The 19,718-nt window shown below is 47.4% G+C and overlaps 1 pseudogene; it reads left to right on the plus strand.

Moving 5' to 3' along the window:
- The first annotated feature begins 9,712 nt into the window (after window positions 1-9,712).
- On the plus strand, window positions 9,713-11,274 carry LOC136548921 (uncharacterized; annotated as a pseudogene).
- The last annotated feature ends 8,444 nt before the right edge of the window (window positions 11,275-19,718 follow it).

Here is a 19,718-nt window from a genome sequence, read left to right on the forward strand (position 1 = left end):
CACTATAAAAGGGAGTGGACAGGGCCGCTTCTAGAGATAAGACACACATGCAAGCAACGCACAACGCTCTATAACACACACTCTTCCTCACTGCAAGAGATCAACATCTCAAGCAACCCACGCTGCTCCACGCAGAGACCTAGGACTAGCTCCCTCTCTCGCTTAGCTTGTAAGCCCCTACTACAAGTACCTCGGTGCAAGGAATACAAGATCGCTCTCTCAGACTGGACGTAGGGCACCTATTGCCCAAACCAGTGTAAACCTTGTGTCTCTTTGCATCACCATCTGGGATTAGGGCCACGCAGTACACTTTCACTAGTCGGTTGAGGACCCATCGGACCCAAAACACCGACAAGTATATTCAATAGCTAGCTACAAAATAAGTTATTCTGTAGCCACCTCCATTTACGGTAATTTTATATACTAATTTACGATAATGTCAATACATATTTACGATAGTTGGGTTACTATAACACATGGGGATATTTACCATAACGTTATAGTAAACCACTTAGTAAGCAGTTACTATAATCTCATAAATTAACATAGTAATTATCGTAACTCAAAGTGGCTATAGAATAAGTTATTTTGTAGCTAGCTACATGGTAGTATGTATATATATATATATATCCGGTCGCCGTCCGCGTGCACCCAACAACTTGGCCAGCGGCCCAGCTTCCTTAGGTACGTATGTATAGCTCCTGATGGTACTGCTGCATCCATATTCATGCCCAGGTTTAGGTATACCTGGGCATCGGGCCGGCCCAGCCCGGCACAGCACGGTCACGGGCCGGCACGGCACGATGGCTATCGGGCCAAGGAGGCACGCCGTGCCCTGCGGGCCGTGCCTCATCGGCCTACGGGCCTGGCCTTCGGCCCAGGCATAGGCCTATGGGCCATTTTTCGTGCCGTGCTGGCCTGTGAGGCACGGCAAAAATAGTAGGCCATGCCAGCCCACAGCCTGTTAAATCTAAAACACCTCCAAATAAACATCTCAATCCATTTAAATATCAAAAAGAGATGTTTTGTGCAATGCTGCCTCATCAAAAACCTACCTAGGTAAAACTCACCCTTGCGAGAAACCCTAGGCAGAAAAAAAGAGTGCAGCTAGCTCCAAATGTCTTAATCTTACATAGTTATTACAGACCATTGTTCAAATGTTCAAATAAAAACTAAGCAAGTGAGTGAGGGACACATCCACTCTCAACTCACACAAAAGTACTCCAACACTCCCAGCCAACCAATGCCACTCTCAGCCACCAGATGCATCATCTTCACCTTCTGGTTCATCCAGGAACAGATTCTCGAATGCATCTTCAATTTCCTTGGTATCAGCAGCTTCTTGTTGTTCCCTCTTCTCTCGTAGCTCCTAGTCCTTCAACAAGGTCAGCATCTCAACATGTTCTGGTTTCAAGCTCCGGCGCCGTTCTTCTAGGATCCTCCCTGCTAAGCTGAAACAAGACTCTGAAGAACAAGTGGAAACAGGAACTGACATGATATCTCTGGCCATAATAGCCAGGATGGGATAGGTTAGTTTGTGGTCCTTCCACCATAGAAGAATGTCAAAACCATCCTCATAAGCAGTTATACAGTTGCTGTCCAAATAGCTTGAAAGTTCAGAAGCAGTAGAGTGAGAAGAAGAACAGGCAGTGCCACTGGAAGGACCAGGCAGACCTGATCCTCCAAAAATTACCCCCAAGCCTGTTTTCTCTTACCAGTGGGTGGGGTAGGACCAGCAACCCTTTGTGACTTGGTTGCACCAAACTTTCTCAAATATTTCTCAAACATTTTATGCAACTCAGTTTTCAAATCAGCATAGTAAGTAGTGTAATCAGTATCAGTATATTCAGTAAGTAAATGGAGGACCATTTGCATACCTCTGAGCTTAGCTCTAGGGTCAAGAATGAATGCAAATGAGTATAAGAGAGGAATGTCCTTCCAATACTTAAGAAATTTATGCTACATAGGGTACACAAAGGGTCTAAGATTAACATCCCTTTCACATGCATGCAAATGGGTTGCAATCTCCAGAACATGGTGCAGCACAAGAGGACTGGTAGGATAATAAACACCAGACAGTGTAACAGTAGAGTCATAAAATACTTCTAGGAACTCCAATATTTTCCTAGCCACGTGCCAATGGGCTGGAGACAACAGTGCAGAACCATAATTTGAATTTATGAACACAGAAAATACTTCACTATAAGGAACCAAGTGTTTTAGCATGAGATAAGTAGCATTCCATCTAACATCCATGTCTAAGCCAAATTTTCTAGGTCTCATACCTTTAGCTTCACAGTAGTTTCTAAACATAGCAATTCTTTGATTAAAGGAGTTCAAGAAATTAATTGCAGTTCTAAAATCCTCTATATAAGGTTTGATTCTTTTTAGTCCAGATTTGACTATCAGATTAATAATGTGACAAGCACAGCGTTGATGCACAAGACTGTAACCAGGTGTAGGATCATCAGGTGCAGGATTACAACCAAGATAACCAGCAAACATGGGTGTCAAAGTTTCCATAGCCTTAGCATTAGAAGATGCATTATCTAAAGTGATAGAAAAGATTTTATCAACCAAACCATACTCCTTAACAACAGATGCAATGGAAGCAGAAATGTTTTCACCAGAATGCTTAACTTGAATCAACCTAAGACCAACAATCTTCTTTTGCAATTCCCAATCAGCATTCACATAGTGAGCAACAACAGATATGTAATCCTCTTTAGCATTACCAGACCATATGTCAGAAGTCAAAGCAACAGATGCAGAAGCATGCACACAGTTCCTAATCATAGCACGACGTTCAGCAAATAACTTATCCAGATCTCTAGTGGTGGTTCTTCTAGATGATCTAACAAATCTTTGGTTATGAGAATTTTTAATATATTCCTCAAATGCATCAGTGTCACCAAAACCAAGAGGAAGATCAAGCCTAGCAATCAATCTACACAGTTCAGTTCTAGCAACAACAGGGTCATAGTTCCAATTATGCAAAGACCCATCAGCATTAAAAGCTAGTCGAGACTGAACCCTAGAAGCATTATCAAGTTTCTGTTTGCAAGATTTTTGGTGCCTAAGAATGTGACCAGTACCAGCAGTAGATCTAGCACTCAACACAGTTCTACACATCTTACATATAGCTCTAACACGCACATCGACACCATTAATCTTCTCATAAACCTCCTCAAAGTCACCCCAGCACTTAGACTTGCGCTTACCAAGTCCAGAAACAGCACCAGAGGAAGGAGTACGAGTACCATTACCATCAACATTACCATTAACACCAGTGCTGTTGGAGTGGGTGTAGTCCACCGTCCCTGTCCCCGTTGCCCCTGCATCGATGGCATCGACGTCGATCGCCGGCTGTGTCTCGCGGGTGGCGTCATCAAACACCGCAAAGGGGTCACAGCCGTCGTCGTCGTGCTCCGGGGATAGCCCAGCCGCGACCAAGTCATCGTCGCCAGTCACAGGGCCCTCGGCCACGGACGGCTGAACTCCAGCACCGATCCTCAACGGTGCATGACTACGGCTTGGCCGCGGTGCCATTGCCCGTCGTCCGTCTACGCCAAGGCTAGTTGACGATGAGGCATCGGCAGCAGACCTGCAAAGAAAAAGAACACGAAAAGAAGAAAAGGATGAGAAAATGATCCCAAAAACATAATCAAAACACTGAGAAACGTATAGATCTAGGGGCTAGGGTTAGGGTTACGAATGGGGATGAACTTGCCTGCGCAACCGGAGCCGGATGAGAAAATGATCCCAAAAATAGAATCAAAACACTGAGAAACGTATAGATCTAGGGGCTAGGGTTAGGGTTACGAATGGGGATGGACTTGCCTGCGCAACCGGAGCCCGGCGCCGGAGAAGACGAGGGCCACACAAGGGCAAGACGGGATTAAGAAGGACGGCGAGCGACGGCGGAAGAGAGACGGGGAGGCGGACTCACATGTTCATCGACAAACAGAGGAGAAGGAGTAAAAAGGAAGACGGAGAGGGACTGAGGGAGCAGAGAACTCAGGGAGAGGTGATGGAGCGGCGGCGATATCACCGGATCCAAGGACGACGGTCGCACCGGCGGCGAAGATGGATCGACGAGAGGAGGCGAGTGGCGACGAGCGAGAGCGACGAGCGACCGAGCGGGTGTCGAGTGCGGCTGCGGTTGGGAGGCGAATGGGGTTAGGGTTAGGGTGGGGGTGGGGGCCGGCCGGGGGGGGGGTCGCGGTTATATGGGGAGCCGGGGAGGAGGCCAGGAGGGGAGGGGGCGTTCTTGGGCCGCCGGCCGCCGGCCTGCTTGCCTGCTTACGGGCCGTGCCATGCCGGCCTGTGGGCCTAGGGTGCGGCCCAAGCACGGCCTGCACCCCCGTGCCGTGCCAGCCCGGGCCCATTGACCTTCGGGCCGGGCCGGGCTAGGGCCGGGCCTAAATAGCGGGCTCCGTGCCGGGCTCACGGGCTCGGGCTTTGTGCCCAGATATGGGTTTAGGTACGTTTGTACCATTGCCCTGTCGCTGTCAATCTGTCATGCACAACTGGATGCATGCATCCAGTAGACCAGTACTCCTTGCCAGCATGATATATGCAGCTTGCTACTGTTAATTACTATTCTCGTCCGGAATAATTAATAATCATCCGTTTTAATTTATAAAGTTTGCAATTAAAAGTGCGGCATTGGGCATTTAACTGAGTGTAGATGGCTAGATTTCAAATAGAGGGAACCTGGACATGAGTTCCTTGTGTATTTTATCATATTTATTCCAGTAAGAAACAACGAAACTCTGTCTGTCCGTGATTTCGTTAATCTCTATCGGTTTAGTTTTCCAGAAGTGCTCATCGTTGGTCCCCTGTGGCCCACACAATTTATACCGTTGCTTCTTTATAGTGAAATCGATAGTAGAAACGATTTTACGTCATCGGAGAGTAAAAAAAAAAACCTATGGCATTGTGATGTTTTCTTAGTAACCTACGATATTATGATATTTTTAATAACCGATGGTACAAGCCCCTATTTTCAGTAGTGGTATTGTGTTTTTTTTAAAGAATACTAATAACTACAACTTCAAGTGCACCCAAATTAGAATACGAAAACAACTTGCCAATAAAAAGCAAACTTCCATATACCATATTACAATAAGAAAACAAGCGAACGTGCTCATGGACATCTCTATATATCAAAGCAGTTTGGTTTGGCCGATGCTTCGCCTGGCCACGTCACTCCAAAATCTCATGGCCGTCAGATCTTCGGTTCAACGGCCCAGATCACGTGGAGTGGATTCTTCCGGGAGCGGTTTCCCAGTCTATTCCTTCACTTCCCCGGATTCCCTCCTGCTTCTCTTTTGCTTCAGCAGCTTCTCGTCCGAAGCTGATCAAACATATATATACACGACTTCTGCTTCTGCTTCCTGAAACTTCTGCTTCCCGGCCCTTCTCTTCTTTGTTCGTTCTCTCGCTCTCTCCCCGACGCGGCGGCAGCGACGGCGCCCTTCCCATGCACGACGCCTGCGCCCCCACGGCCGCCGTTCCTGGCCACGGAGCGGCACGACCGGGCCGAGACGGTGGCCGCCTGCGTGGCTTCCCCTCGGCGCTGCCTCCTCCCACTGATCTGCTTGGGCTTGACAAAACCCTAGCTGCCTCTTCCTCGCCGGCCGCGCCGGCGGTTCCGCTCGGCGGCAGAATCTAGCGGTATGTCACCCATTTCTTCTCTTCCCTCGTCTCATGGCTCCTACCCTAGATCCCCTCTCCCTCGCGAAACCGGCGCGGGCGGGGTGGCGGCGCACTGGCCGTGCCCGCCCACGGCACGGCTGCGCAATGGTGCGGCGTTCGCCGCAGGCGCGGCCAGCCCCCCCCCCCCCCCCGCGCGCTACAGCTATTTCCTCTGCTCTACGCGTACACGGTGGCACCCCCTCTGCTCCATTCGCTTCTTGCCGTCTCCCAGCTGAAGCAAGACCATTCCTCTCCTGTTTGTTGCTCCTATTGTGGTTTCCTCTGCGTTCCTCTTCTGATCTATGCTGCAGGTTGACGGATTCATTCCATTTGTACAAGGAAAGCCAGGTGCTTACTCTTAATCTCCATTCCCATCTATCCATCTATTACTCACTGCTGCACATATCAATATATCTATTTGCTTCCCTGCATTGGGAACACCTGTGTAGCTCTGATTTGTAGAGCTGCTCTTCGTTTTCATGGCAGTACACGTTAGTTCCCCACTAATCCCCTTTATGTCATTTGCCGCTTGAGTTACTTATTTAATTAATGCACGTGGCAAAACTCATCTTCGCATCCAGGGATGAAATAATTCTGTCTTTAATTAATCATGGATATGCAAGTTCCTTTCAGTTATCATTCTATCCCATGCATTTTCCACCTTCACAGTGTTAGCTTGGTTGCGCTGCAGTTGTCAATCTATTTCTTTTAGTGACATACTTCTTATATTAATACCTGGAGTGCAATATAGACATGTATCTACGTGTACTCTAAATTATACCACCTCTAAAATACAAGCTTTTGAGTGCTATATACATTTACAATGTTATCCTGTAATTTCCATGTAGAGTTCATTCCAATTTAGTTAGGACTGTAAAAGATATCGACAGAGTTGAACCTTGCATATGATATCTAACTTACATCCTGGATTGTAAAATAGATATGGAGGAGTACTTGGCGTAGGAAGACTGTGCCACGCAAATGAAATACTCCTCCTTCCTGCCTCAAAATCACAAGGAAATCACTATAAATTCTAGAAGCTGGCACAACATATCGCGCTATTTGGATGATTTCAGGACCTACTACTGGCTATCAAAACCTTGTGCAGGTTGAGAGCTTCTAGATGGTCACTGGGTTTCTATATCTGCAACTTGATTACAAAAATATAGGTAAAAGACGATATTCAACAGGCTATTAAAGGTCTTGTCTGCAAATGCTAGAAGCTGTCCAGACAACATATTAAGGAAGATGCATAAGTAGCAATTGCAATTATAGGTTCCTCAGTTGTTTGCTTACTGAATATGCCTTCACAGCCAAAGGATATACTTTCGTCCTTACTACAAATAATGTTCCTTTCCCATATGATTTCTTTAGAAAAAAAATCCCAATTCAATTAGTTGCACGCGTTGTACACGTTCGCTTTATTCGGTTCCAGTCAACTTCCTTTGCTTTTCATACATTTTCCTCGAAATTTATGGAAGATCTATGCTCTGTGCATGGGTAATACTTGGCTACAGTTTTCCATCTTTGCTGTATGTGCTCCCAATTTGGATTGTTACAAAGGATGGTATTTCTCAGTGCATTCCATTGTGCCTAAATACAAGAGATCAGATGATCCCATTTCGTTTCTTTCTGAAGCCACCCTTATTCACTAAATTCCTGCTATTTTTCCATTGTAGTGATTTATAGGTTTAGTTGGTCATCTTTTTCGTCTTTCAGTACCGCATCTGTAACTTTGATACTTTGCTTTGTGTTGCATTCCAGTGGCTTTCTTCCTCTCAGTGCATTCATCAACTCATTTCCACAAGTTACCAAACAGGCTACTATGAAAATTCAGGTCAATCATCATTTCTAGAAAACATTGGGACTGCTACATTATATCCACAGAAGTCTAACATGCTTCGACAATTGCATAGGATCATCCATTCATATACAAATTACAGAGACAAGGCAACGTCTTCAAAGAACCCTCCGACAGAAACTACTCATAGGGCCTCCCTAACTAGGACCCCAAAATAGGTAAATACATGGTGCCTGCTTAATTTTCAGCTTAGTTGAGTTACCAAAGACAAGCCTACTTTTCATGTACAGGTCTTGTAATTATTAGTCTACAAGCTACTTATCGAAAGCTACCCAAAGAAAACCATTTACGAATTCAGAAATCAGTCAATGACAACCATATTTTAATGACTTTGTTGCTCCAATTCATTCCATGAACATATTAAAAAAATCCTGCAGGTCCAATATATACCGTCCCCATGCATGTGGCAGATTTTAGGAACTTCTTTGTTTGCTATAGACATGCTGATGTATATCTATCATCTATTGATTGAACCAAAAAAATTTCCTCTCACCAGGTGCTGCAACCGAACAAGACGTCCACGGCATCATTTTGTGACCTCTGTGTGGATAGTTTTCACAAACTTACCATGCAAAATGGTTCCTGTCAGTATCTGCTTTGTTAGTCGGTGAAAAGTGTATGAACTTTGCCACACCTTTCGCATGTAATATATCCATCCTGCAAGTTCCAACTTATTACATCCCTGAAGACAGCAAATCATATATGGCATGAGAATTGTACATTCAAAACCTGAGCTTTATCCCCTTACTGGCGTGCACGAATGTGCGCGGCATTCACTAGTATATATTGTCCTATTTATATTCGGGGTACGTGCAAGGACCTCCACTTCTAGCATAGTGAGTGGTTGGATAGTCCAAAAACAGCACAAGGCCAGCGTCGTCTCAAACTTGTCTAAATTAAATTAAATAGACTGCACTTTTTTTTTGCCATATTAATCCTGGAGTGTGCCCACGTTTACAAATGAAATCACTCAGGGTCAAATGAAAAACTATACATGCACGCATGACTTCAAAACTTGCAGTTACAAAATACTAATAGCTAATTTCACTACTACAGGAATCAATTTGCGCAGCGTGGTCAAAATGGGCTCCGTGGTGGGCACCTCTTTTGTCCGCCACGGTTAACCGGTGGCCGGCCAGCGAGGCCGGCCACCGAGTCGCCCGCTGCGGGAAAAGGGTTTACCGCGGCGGGCCACCTTACTTGCCCGCCGTAGGAAATCGTTATTTACCGCGGCGGGCGGTATGAATCGCCCGCCGCAGTTAATATGATTTACCGTGGCGGGCTCTTTAAACTGCCCGCCGCGGTAAAGAGTTGATTTGCCGAGGCGGGCAGCACCACCCCTTCATCTTCTCCACGGGTCTTCCTCTCTCAAACTCAGGGGGGGCTTTGCCCTAAAATTTAAGGAAACTTTTGATTTGAGTTGAAGGGCTTGGATTTGAGGGAGGAGGACATCATAAGAGGTTCATAAAGGCTCTCCCTCTCTCCTTCCATCCTCTCTCTCTATTTCCATCACCTAGAATTCTCTCTAGATCTAGATCTAGATCTAGATCAATTTTAATGGAAAAAATGATGTCATGTATTTCTTTAACTTTAGATTCATCATAGATGCATGCTTCATCTTTCACATCATCATTTCCTCTCTTTTTCATGATTTTGGACGTAAAAATCATCATTTTCTCCTAATTCTTCTTTATTTGTTGATTGTGACGGATAATGTTCGCAGGTATGAAGGATAAGTCGGAATGGATGTACCGGATCGATAGAGTGAATGATCCGCGGTACCTCTTTGAATTAAGGAAGTTTATTGCTGCTGGTAAAGCTCACCGTGAGAGACTGAAGCGGATGACAACCATATGTCCATGTTCTCGTTGCAAGAACCTGAAAGCCCACCGAGACAGCGAGGTGCAAACTCATTTGATCATGTATGGTTTCGTCGAGGGCTACACAGTCTGGACATTTCACGGCGAAAGAGTTGGTGCGAGTGGCGGTGCATCTGGAGTGAGCTCTTCGACGCCGACGACGACAGCACCACCGGTGAATAAAGATCCTTTAGGAGCACCCGGCTCCTCATCATCTTCAGCAGCAGCTGCGCCAGCCGACAGTGACAACAGTTGTCGTGATTACATCACGGTGGATGATCTAATGCAACACATGGCCGATGAAGCCGGCGACGGTGGGGATGGTCAGGATACTGTGAGCCAACCCGAGGATGTGCAGCTTGTTGAAGATCTAGTCAAACACTTCGATGAAGACGACGTTGTGTTGGGTTGCCCAAAGTGGTTGGAGAATTTCAGAGAGTTGAAGCAGGTGGCAGTTGATCCTCTCTATAAGGACGGCGGCGATTGTCCGAAGGAGTGCACGGCGCTCCGTTTTAACCTCCATATGTTGATGTTGAAGGCTCGTCATGGTTGATCTGACACTAGCTTCAATGAGTTGTTAAGCTACCTTGCCACCACGTACCCAACGGCTAACAAGGTGCCCGCCAATACTTATCGGGCCAAGAAGCTGATCCGGCCAGTGGCGATGAAGCTTAGAAAGTTTGATGCATGCCCTAACCACTGCATCCTGTATCGGGGCAATGAGTATGAGAATTTGACGAGTTGTCCGCACTGCGGCTTTAGTCAGTACAAGAAAAATGCTGGTTGTCGCATGGATACAGAAGACGAGGGAGGCTTGTGGGGTGGTCGGAAGAAGAACAAGAAGGGGGCAAAGAAGAGCAGTGCGGCCAAACAGATCTCAGCTCAGCAGGACGATGAAGAAGAGGGTTACACGCACAGGAAAAGTCCAGCACTGTCGGTGTGGTACCTGCCCATGACTGATCGCCTGCGTGCAATATTCGGGAACCCAGACGATGCCAAGCTCATGTCCTGGCATGCATCAGCTGACCGCCTGAAAGACGATGGTAAGCTATGGCACCCATCCGATGGCAAGCAGTGGAAGGATTTCGACGAGGCCTACCTAGAGTTTGGCAAGGAGCCCAGGCATGTTAGGTTTGCACTGAGTACTGACGGGATGAACCCATTCAGTGAGCTTAGTAGCTCACACAGCACTTGGCCCATCGTGCTCACCATGTACAACCTACCTCCCCATCTATGTTACAAGCGTAGGTACCTTATGCTGACCATGCTTATCTCCAGACTGAAGCAACCCGGCAACGATATAGATGTGTTCCTAGAGCCGTTCATGAAGGAAATGAAGATACTATTTGATATTGGGGTCCAGATGGTGGATGCATCCCGCAAGGAGAAGTTCACACTAAAAGCAATCATCTTTGTCACCATCACCGATTACCTCGGTCTCTTCTCACTGTCGGGGCAGATCAAAGGGAAGATCGGCTGCGTAATTTGCATCGACAGGACCTGCTACACTTACCTTAAGGGATCCAATAAGATGGTGTACACGAGACATAGATGGTTCCTCACCAAAAATCACAGGTATAGAAGAAGTATTATGAACAAATACTTTGATAATCAGGACGAGCCGCAGCGTGATCAACCGACGTAGACTAGTTAGGGGACAAAGGTGTATGAGATGGTCAAGGACATGGATTAGGTGGAGTTTGGAAAGAAGAAGAAGCCGCCTGAAGAGGGGACCAAGCAGACAAGGAAGCGAAAGCGGGACCAGACGGAGGAAGTCCCCGCCGTCGTTCCTTTCAAGAAGAAGTCAATTTTCGTCAAGTACCTGTCGTATTGGAAAACACTGAATACACCCCATGCCATCGACTGCATGCACCTAGAGAAAAATGTCTTCAAAAGCACGATCGGTGTCCTGCTGGACATCAAGGGCAAGACAAAGGATGGTATCAAGTCACGGACAGATCTTGTCAATCTGGGCATCAGGCCGGACCTTCACCCGGGACCACCTCAGAACTGTAAAGTCGATATCCCAGGTGCGGCCTGCAACCTAACACAAGACGAGAGGATGGCTTTTGTTAAGTTGCTTAGGGGTATCAAGGTGCCGACTGGTTTCTCTTCCAACATCAAGAGCCTGGTCTCCATGAAAGACCTCATAATGACCGGCTACAACTCACACGACTGCCACGTCATGCTAATGGTGTTCCTACCAATTGCGATTAGGGCTATCCATCCAGAGTACATGAAGATGGTCATCACACGGATGTCATACTTCTTTAACCGCATCACCCAAAAGGTCATTGATAAGGCTGAGCTGCCTGCCCTGAAGGAGTTCATCGTGGAGACCCTTTGCCAGCTCGAGATGTGCTTTCCACCATCTTACTTTGATATTATGCCACACCTAATGATGCATATGGTCGATCAGATCCATCAACTAGGCCCCATGTACCTACACCAGATGTGGACGTATGAGCGGTTCATGTCCACCCTCAATAGATACGTCCATAACCGTGCTTACCTGGAGGGCTCTATGATCGAGGCATACACAATGGAGGAGGCCGTGAACTGGTGTATGAGGTACATAAGAGATGGGAGGGTGTTTGGGCTGCCTATCCATCACCACGAAGGCAAAACCTCAGGGATGGGGTGCACAGGCCGAAAAGTACGCACCGATGTGGCAAACCGAACGGTGCAAGAAGCTCATTACAACATCCTTCATTAGTTAGTGAGCATGGAGAAATACATTGAAAAGCACCTAGAAGAGATCTGCACCGCTAATGACGGACAACGCACGGAGGCATGGGTCCAGAACCATCACAAGAGCAATTTCATAGAGTGGCTCAAAGAGCAACACATACCCCTTGAAGGATGCCCTGATGAAGATACGGAGACCATTAAGAGGCTTGTGTTAGGCCCATCTAGCCAAATCACCACATGGCAAGGGTATGACGTCCAGGGCTACAGGTTCCACATGAAAGACAAGGACAAGAAGAGCTCGGCACAGAACTGTGGTGTTCGATATGAGGGCGAAGAAGAGTCCACGGGCCAGAGGAGGCAATACTATGGGCAAGTCGAAGAAATATGGGAACTTGACTACGGCCAAAACCTACGCATAACCGTCTTCCGTTGCTAGTGGGTCAAACCAAATGCGGTTGCAGTGGACAGTTATGGGCTAACCACCGTGGATCTCATAAGTATCGGCTACAAAGATGACCCGTGGGTACTAGCAACCAATGTCATGCAAGTGGCCTACTATATATATGTAGAGGACCCAAAAAGGCATGTGGTTGTGTCCGGAAAGCAGCGGATTGTGGGAGCTGATGGGGTGCAGAGTCCCGAACAATACAACAACTACGCAGAGCTCGAGCTTTTTACTGATCATCCAAAGAAGATCAAGGCCGTCGAGGACCAATTCAACAAGTCCAGGATGATGCCGTGGGCCCGCCCCGACGGTGAGAAGAGGACGGTGAAAGCACTTGCACCAAAATGATATATGTATCCCAGAGACATATATGTAATAATATAGCTCGATCTATTGAAGACAAGTTTTGTAACTTATTATTAATATCATGGAACCATACTACTCTACTAGTACTACTGAATCTACTACTACTACTATACAATACTACTCTACTAGTACTACTCAACCTACTACTACTATAGAATACTATAAAATATTAGCTGTGGCGGGCATGTAACAGCGCCTGCCGCGGTTAATCGATTAATCGTGACGGGCAGTGTAAGGTGCCCGCTGCAGTAAACATTTACCGCGGTGGGCGGCTTATATTGCCCACCGCGGTTAATCCGTGGCTATATATGTGCCGCTACTCGCCCAAATTTTCTAAGTCTTTCGCGCCCTCGAATTCGACCCCGAAGGGCTGCCGAAACCTAGCGCCGCCGCCGCCATCCCCGCCGCCGAGCTCTTCCGCGGTGACCCCCGCCCCCATCCTCCTCCCCCGTGCTCGTGCCCCGACCCCGTCCTTGGAGTCCGGAGCCATAGCTCCGGCCGCCGACACCGAGGGCCGCCGCCATCCCCGCCGTCGAGCTCCTCCGCGGTGACCCCCGCCCCCGTCCTCCTCCCCCGTGCCCATGCCCCGCCCCCGTCCTCGGAGCCTAGAGCCATAGCTCCGGCCGCCATCATCGCCCCCACTGACCTTGGTCGACAACACCGACGCCTCCGTCCGCCGCCTCCGTCCGCGCGCCGGAACCCTAGCACTGTGCTCACTCCTTTCTTCCCCGGCTCCATCTCTGAGGTTTGAAACTGTATGTGATTTCTCCCTTCTGTGTCCATTTCTGAGCAATGCCTATTTCTACATGTGGAACTATGATGAATTGGAACTGCCTGTGATGAATTCGAACTGCTGCCTGTGATGCAATTAATTGAGAACTGAGCAGATGCCACTACCAATGATGCCACTGCCAATGTTCAGCTACTGCTCCTATTGTGCATGTTGCCTGTGATGCCTTCTATTTCCTAATTTGAACTGAGCAGTGCCTACTCTTTTTCCTAATTTGAACTGAGCAGTGCATGTGATGCCTTCTATTTCCTAATTTGAACTGAGCAAATGGCTGTCTACTATTGCTGCCTACTTGAGATGAATGGCATATGTGATGCCCTTGCTGCCTGTGATGCCTAACTTCAATAGTAATCTGAGTAATGCCACTGCCTATATGCTGCCTGTGATGATTTTTCAACTTGCAGCTACCTGTGATGCTTTTTTTGACTGAGCATAATGCCTGGATGAATTGGGATGAATTTTGATAAATTGGGATGGATTTGGGATCTATTTTTTGACACTGTCTTATCTGTGTGGCATTTGCGATGATGATTTTTTGTTAAACTTATAAAAACATGTGCTGAGGCAGTGGCATGCAATGATGTGGTTCTTCTTGTGTTGAGGCAGCGATGATGAGATAGTTCCAGTTTCATGCATATCAACTCACGCAGCTCCTCCCTAGTCCCCCCTCCCCTATCCCTACTACTACCCCTATCTCTCTATAATACTATACTGTGATGTGATGCTATTTTATCCTATTTTTGGTGATGAGATCAAGTGGGCTTGTATCTAATCCTATTTTTGGATTTCTATTGCTGCCTAGCTATGATGCTAGACTTCAATGTTATTTTTGGCAGTGTTAATTTTTGGATTTCTGTTGCTGCCTGTGATGCCAGACTTCAATGCTGAGCAATGCCACTGCCTATGATGCCTCTAATAGGTTATGATGCCTATGATGCGATTTTGCATTCCCTTGCTTCCTTCTACAACAGTGTGAGTGCTCAGTTTGATGGTCGAAGACTTAGCCCTACCACTGTGTGCTCAGTTTGAGTGCTCAGTGTCCTTCTACTATAGAATACTACTACTACTACTACTATACAATCTACTACTAAACTCTACTCAATCTTCTACTAAACTCTGCTAACACTGCTACTACTAAACTCTACTACTACTGTCTTGTTGGCTGCCTATGATGCCAAACAAACTTTTGAGCTGTACAGCTCTTACTCTACTCCTCTTACTCTACTCTACTCTACTCTCACCTCCTCTAGTCTTCTACTCTATCTTGATGGCCGAAGGACTTAGCCCTTTGGGGCCGAATTTTGAAACTATCTTGATGGCTTTTGTTTGGTATTTGCAATGATGATTCTTTTCACACTTCTAAGCTGAGGTAGTGGCATATGCAATGATGTGAACCCTTTTATGCTGAGGCAGTGGTGATGATGATCGAGTGCCCCCACTAAACTAGGATGGCTTGTATACCAGATACAAGCAACCAGTTTAAAAGCGATGTGATGACAATGGGGCAAATATGAGCCAACTACTACTACTTTACTACTCTAGTACTACTCTACTTTACTACTCTAGTACTACTCTACTTTACTACTCTATAACTGTGTCTATACAACTGAAATATGTATTCATTGTAGCTTTCCAATGGCGGAGGAACCGATAAGCGAATGGCGCGACCCTACCCCTAGTGCATCATCATCAACTAGCCTCGAGAGCCAAGTGTCCGTGACCTCGAGGCCAACAAAGAAACGTCGTACAGAGGAGGAAGATGATCTGACCTACCAATCGAGGGACGACGAAGTTGAAAGTGCGCGGTCTCCAAACCCTGAACAGATGTCGGTGGTGCCTCGAGAATTGAATTTCGAGGAGGAACAAGTCAGGGACAAAGAACCCCCCGCTCCATCTCCAACCACTTCAGGCAAGTCTAGGGTCAGAGGACAAAGCTGAGAAGGGGGGAACACGGGAGGCACCAGAGGGAAACCCACGGCGAAGTCCATGTGATCCATGAGGTGGGACCAGAGGGAAACCCGTTGTTGCCACCCACGGTCCTTGCCAAGTTCAGCAACCAGGTGGCATGTATAGTCAAGGACAAGGTGGAGATCACTTGGGAGGAGTGGAACAATGTCCCGGTCGACTACAAGACACATATCTAGGGTGAGGTGACGAGGAGCTTCCATTATCCCGAGGACGCCGATCTGAACAAGTGCAGGGAGTGGGTCATGCACATGGCAGGAAGAGCCTTTAGAAACTTTAAGTCCATGCTGACCAGGTACTACCTGAAGCTAGGCAAGTCACCCTGTGTCAAATACACTATGGTGAAGGAACATCACTGGGAAGAGTTCTGCAAACAAAGAACAACAGAAGAAGCAAAGGCAAAGAGCGCCAAGTTCAGCGCACTCGTGAAGAAGAACCTGCACCCCCACCACTTGGGCATGACTGGGTTTGCTGGTAAGAGGCCCTAGTGGTGGGAGGAAGAAAGGGCTAGAGCTGTCGCCGGGCTTCCCGATCCGTACGACGGTGTAGACTTAAGGGCTAAGGACTTCATCTATGCCCACAAGCTGAAGAAGCTCAAGGAGGGCGCGAGCAAGTTCAATGAGCCCAAGTTCGAGGAGGTGGAGAGGGCTCTCATCGAGGCTGCTAAATCCAAGGACAGCTTCGAGGTTCGCAGGGGCTAGGACTTGCTGACCCTAGCGCTGGGAACCCCCGAGCACCGTGGCCGTGTCCGTGGCATGTCATCGAAGATGAGCTGGAACTCAGTGGAGTCATGGCAATCCGACGCTGCCACATACCGGTCAAGGTAGAGGTACAAGGAGGGCATCTTTTAGAAGGGCTATGATCAAAGGCGTGGCCAAAATGATCAGCCGGTCCATAAAAGAAGCCTTCACGAGCAATGACCCAGATATGGTGTCGATGAGGTCACAGATGCTTCGCCAGGCTGGCATGGCCGTGCCTCAAGTTCCACAAGGGCAGACATAAGGGCAGCCACTGCCGATGATCGAGGATCGCCCAAGGCACCCCATCGACGACATCCGGGAACCCATGCGCGTCCACCTCACGATCCCGTTCGGCAGGGCGAAAAAGTTGACCGTGGGTGAGGGTTATATGCACCCCAAAGAAGATATCAAAGATTTCAACCAAGACCAGATCCCTGCCAACTATGCTGCCGTGATACTTACATGGTATGCGACCGAATACGAAGAATTTGAAATGGAATATCCAACTGCAGAAGGGGTAACGATCCTTGGAGCTGCCATGGGTTCCGAAGTCCTATGGAACAAGGATGACATAGAGATCATTCTCTCGACGCCGACTTCTACGCCGACGGCGACACCGGCATCACAACCATCCGTTGCCGGATCTTGTCCCCCCGATGATCCGGATCACGGCGACGGCGATGACAAAGGCAATGGCGGGGATGACAAGGGAAGGAACTCACCCCGAGGCACAAGCCCTCACCCTCATTCTCCTCCTCCAACAACAAGTCCACCTCCACCTCTCGACAGTCCGTCTAAGGGCACGAGCAAAGGACCGGGAGGCATGGAGGAACCAGGGGCAAAGACACCGCCTGCTGCCATTGCGAGCACAAGCCACTGTCCTCCACCACCGGCGAAGACTAAAGGCGACCAAGGGTAGCTCACATACTCACTTGAGTTCAAAAGGTATGGTAGCGGCGAGCATAATTTGCTAATAACTTTTCTTTGCCATAATATGGTACTAACATTTCTATCCCAGGCCGAGATCACCTTTCCATCTATTTCCTGAATCGGATGACTGCCCCGGCTATTACGAGCATGGGAAGTTCATGATAACCAAGGCCCAGCTCATCGACGAGGAAAGGTGGGAGACAAGGAGGTTTCATCTCTGGTACATGGAAGCGGCAAAAGCTGGCCTGCATGGTTTTCTAGTCAAGGTTGTGGCGGAGTACTTCCACTTGCCCGGCAACGATGTAGAACTCCCCGTGGTTTTCGACGACATGTACAGACTACTGCGGGAACAAGACCTTGACATCGCCCAAGTCACCTTGTTCTCTATGTAAGTGATGAATTGCGAGTTTCACATATCACCTGCCTTTGAATCGGTCAAGACTACTTATATATGCCACTATGGCTTGTCCTTGCAGGTTGATGGCCTATATATCCAAGAAACTAAAACTTGATGTTATCTATCTATCTCCAATGCATATTGCTCAAAGAATCATCATTGGTTACCACCTAGATGACAATCATCCAACCATGAAAGACTTGACCAAGCGACAGAGAGAGGCGCACAGGAAGAAACTGATGGACAATGAGAAGTTGAACATTTCAAGGTACATACTAGGAGCAATGAAGAAGATCAGGGGAAATGGGTGTATCCTAGCTGCCTACCACTTTGGGTAAGTCGAAGACATGCCTGTAGAGATAAGTGGGTAGCTAGCTAGTATTATTATTTCTTGTCGTAACCTGTATTTTGTTTCAATGACGTAGCCAAGGCCTCGAGGGTCACTGGGTTGCATTTATCATCTACCCTCAGGATGGCAGGGCCTGCGTATTTGATTCGTTGACAGTGCCAAACTTAAAAGGGTACAAGGCCTTTGAAGATTGCCTCAGAGTGTAAGTGACTGAACTGTCTTCTCATATGCGTTCTAATGCCCTGCCTAATACTAGTACATTTCGTATAGCGCTTATAAGGAGTACGTGACGGATCCTGAATGCTATGATCGAAGAACAGAGAATTTTAAGGCTAAGCATAAGAACCGCATCAAAATCAGACGCAACTTTCCAGTAAGTATTTGAAAGGTTTAATTGTGCTTTCCGTTCATATGCGTTCTAATGCCTGTGTTGTAATGCTTGTGTATCGATCATGCAGTGTGCCAAACAACCGGTAGGATCACAAACCTGTGGCTTCTACGCCTGTGAGTTCCTGAGGGCGTGCAAGCAGTACAGCAGCAGTTGGAGGGTGCTTAAGAATGGACTGAACTGGTGGAGAGACGTGCAAAGCACCCAACACTCCTTCAAGCAGACAAAGGCGGACATATGTAAGTTTGTCTTAGACAAATGCGTGCTTGAAGGGGGCACGTTCTTCAATGAGAACAGCCCGCTAGCGATTTTACCGGAGTACGAGAGGCTGAGAAAATGGCCCACGATGATGCGTCCGCAGGATTACTCCTTAGCGCATGTATAACGACTTTAATATGTAAATATAATAAATTAACGATGACAAGAACGACTAAGTGAATGTATATATATATGTATATTATCTCATGTGTAATGCCTGCATACTTTTTAAGTTTAATGTGTGAAATCTGGATGTGATTTGAATTTGAATTTATATACCTGATGTATTTTTTTAATTCAGGAAATAATTTACCGAGGCGGGCAAATAATAAAGCCCGCCATGGCTAATGAACATAACTGCGGCGGGCCACAAAAGGTGTTCGCCGCGGTAAAATAATTTACCGCGGCGGGCGGTGTAACGTGCCCGCCGTGGTAAAAGTATATTTACCGCGGCGGACACGTTACACCGCCCGCCGCGGTAAATCGGTTAACCGCAGCGGGCAAAACCGCCCGCCGCGGTTAAGCCACGATTTACCGTGGCCTCTAGGCCGCGGCGAACGGCTTTGCCCGCCGCGGGAAACCGAAAACGCCCGCCTCCAGTAAAGTTTGTGTAGTAGTGTTTGGAGGTGGAGATAAAACTCAATTGTTGGAAAACTTTCATAAATGGCGTATTATAAACATACTATGTATATATCATGGTCTGAACTCACTGTGCCATGATTCTTAACATTATCATTAGTCATGAAAAAAGCTAAGATAAACTGTATGCATATATATGGATAAAAATGTGGTCCAAGACACTACAGATTTTGCAAGCGAAGCAAACGGGCAGCCTCTGCCCAGTTTCAATCATGCATGGGGCATGGCCACGCGCGCTGCCTGCCTCTTGTTCATTCTCTAGGTGCGGACACTCTGACCACCTATGTCAATACGTACGTTTGATTTTTAGAGACAACTTATTCCATTTGGATAACTGGAG

This window comes from Miscanthus floridulus, chromosome 4 (assembly GCF_019320115.1).
Source record: "Miscanthus floridulus cultivar M001 chromosome 4, ASM1932011v1, whole genome shotgun sequence".
Taxonomy (NCBI): Eukaryota; Viridiplantae; Streptophyta; class Magnoliopsida; order Poales; family Poaceae; genus Miscanthus; species Miscanthus floridulus.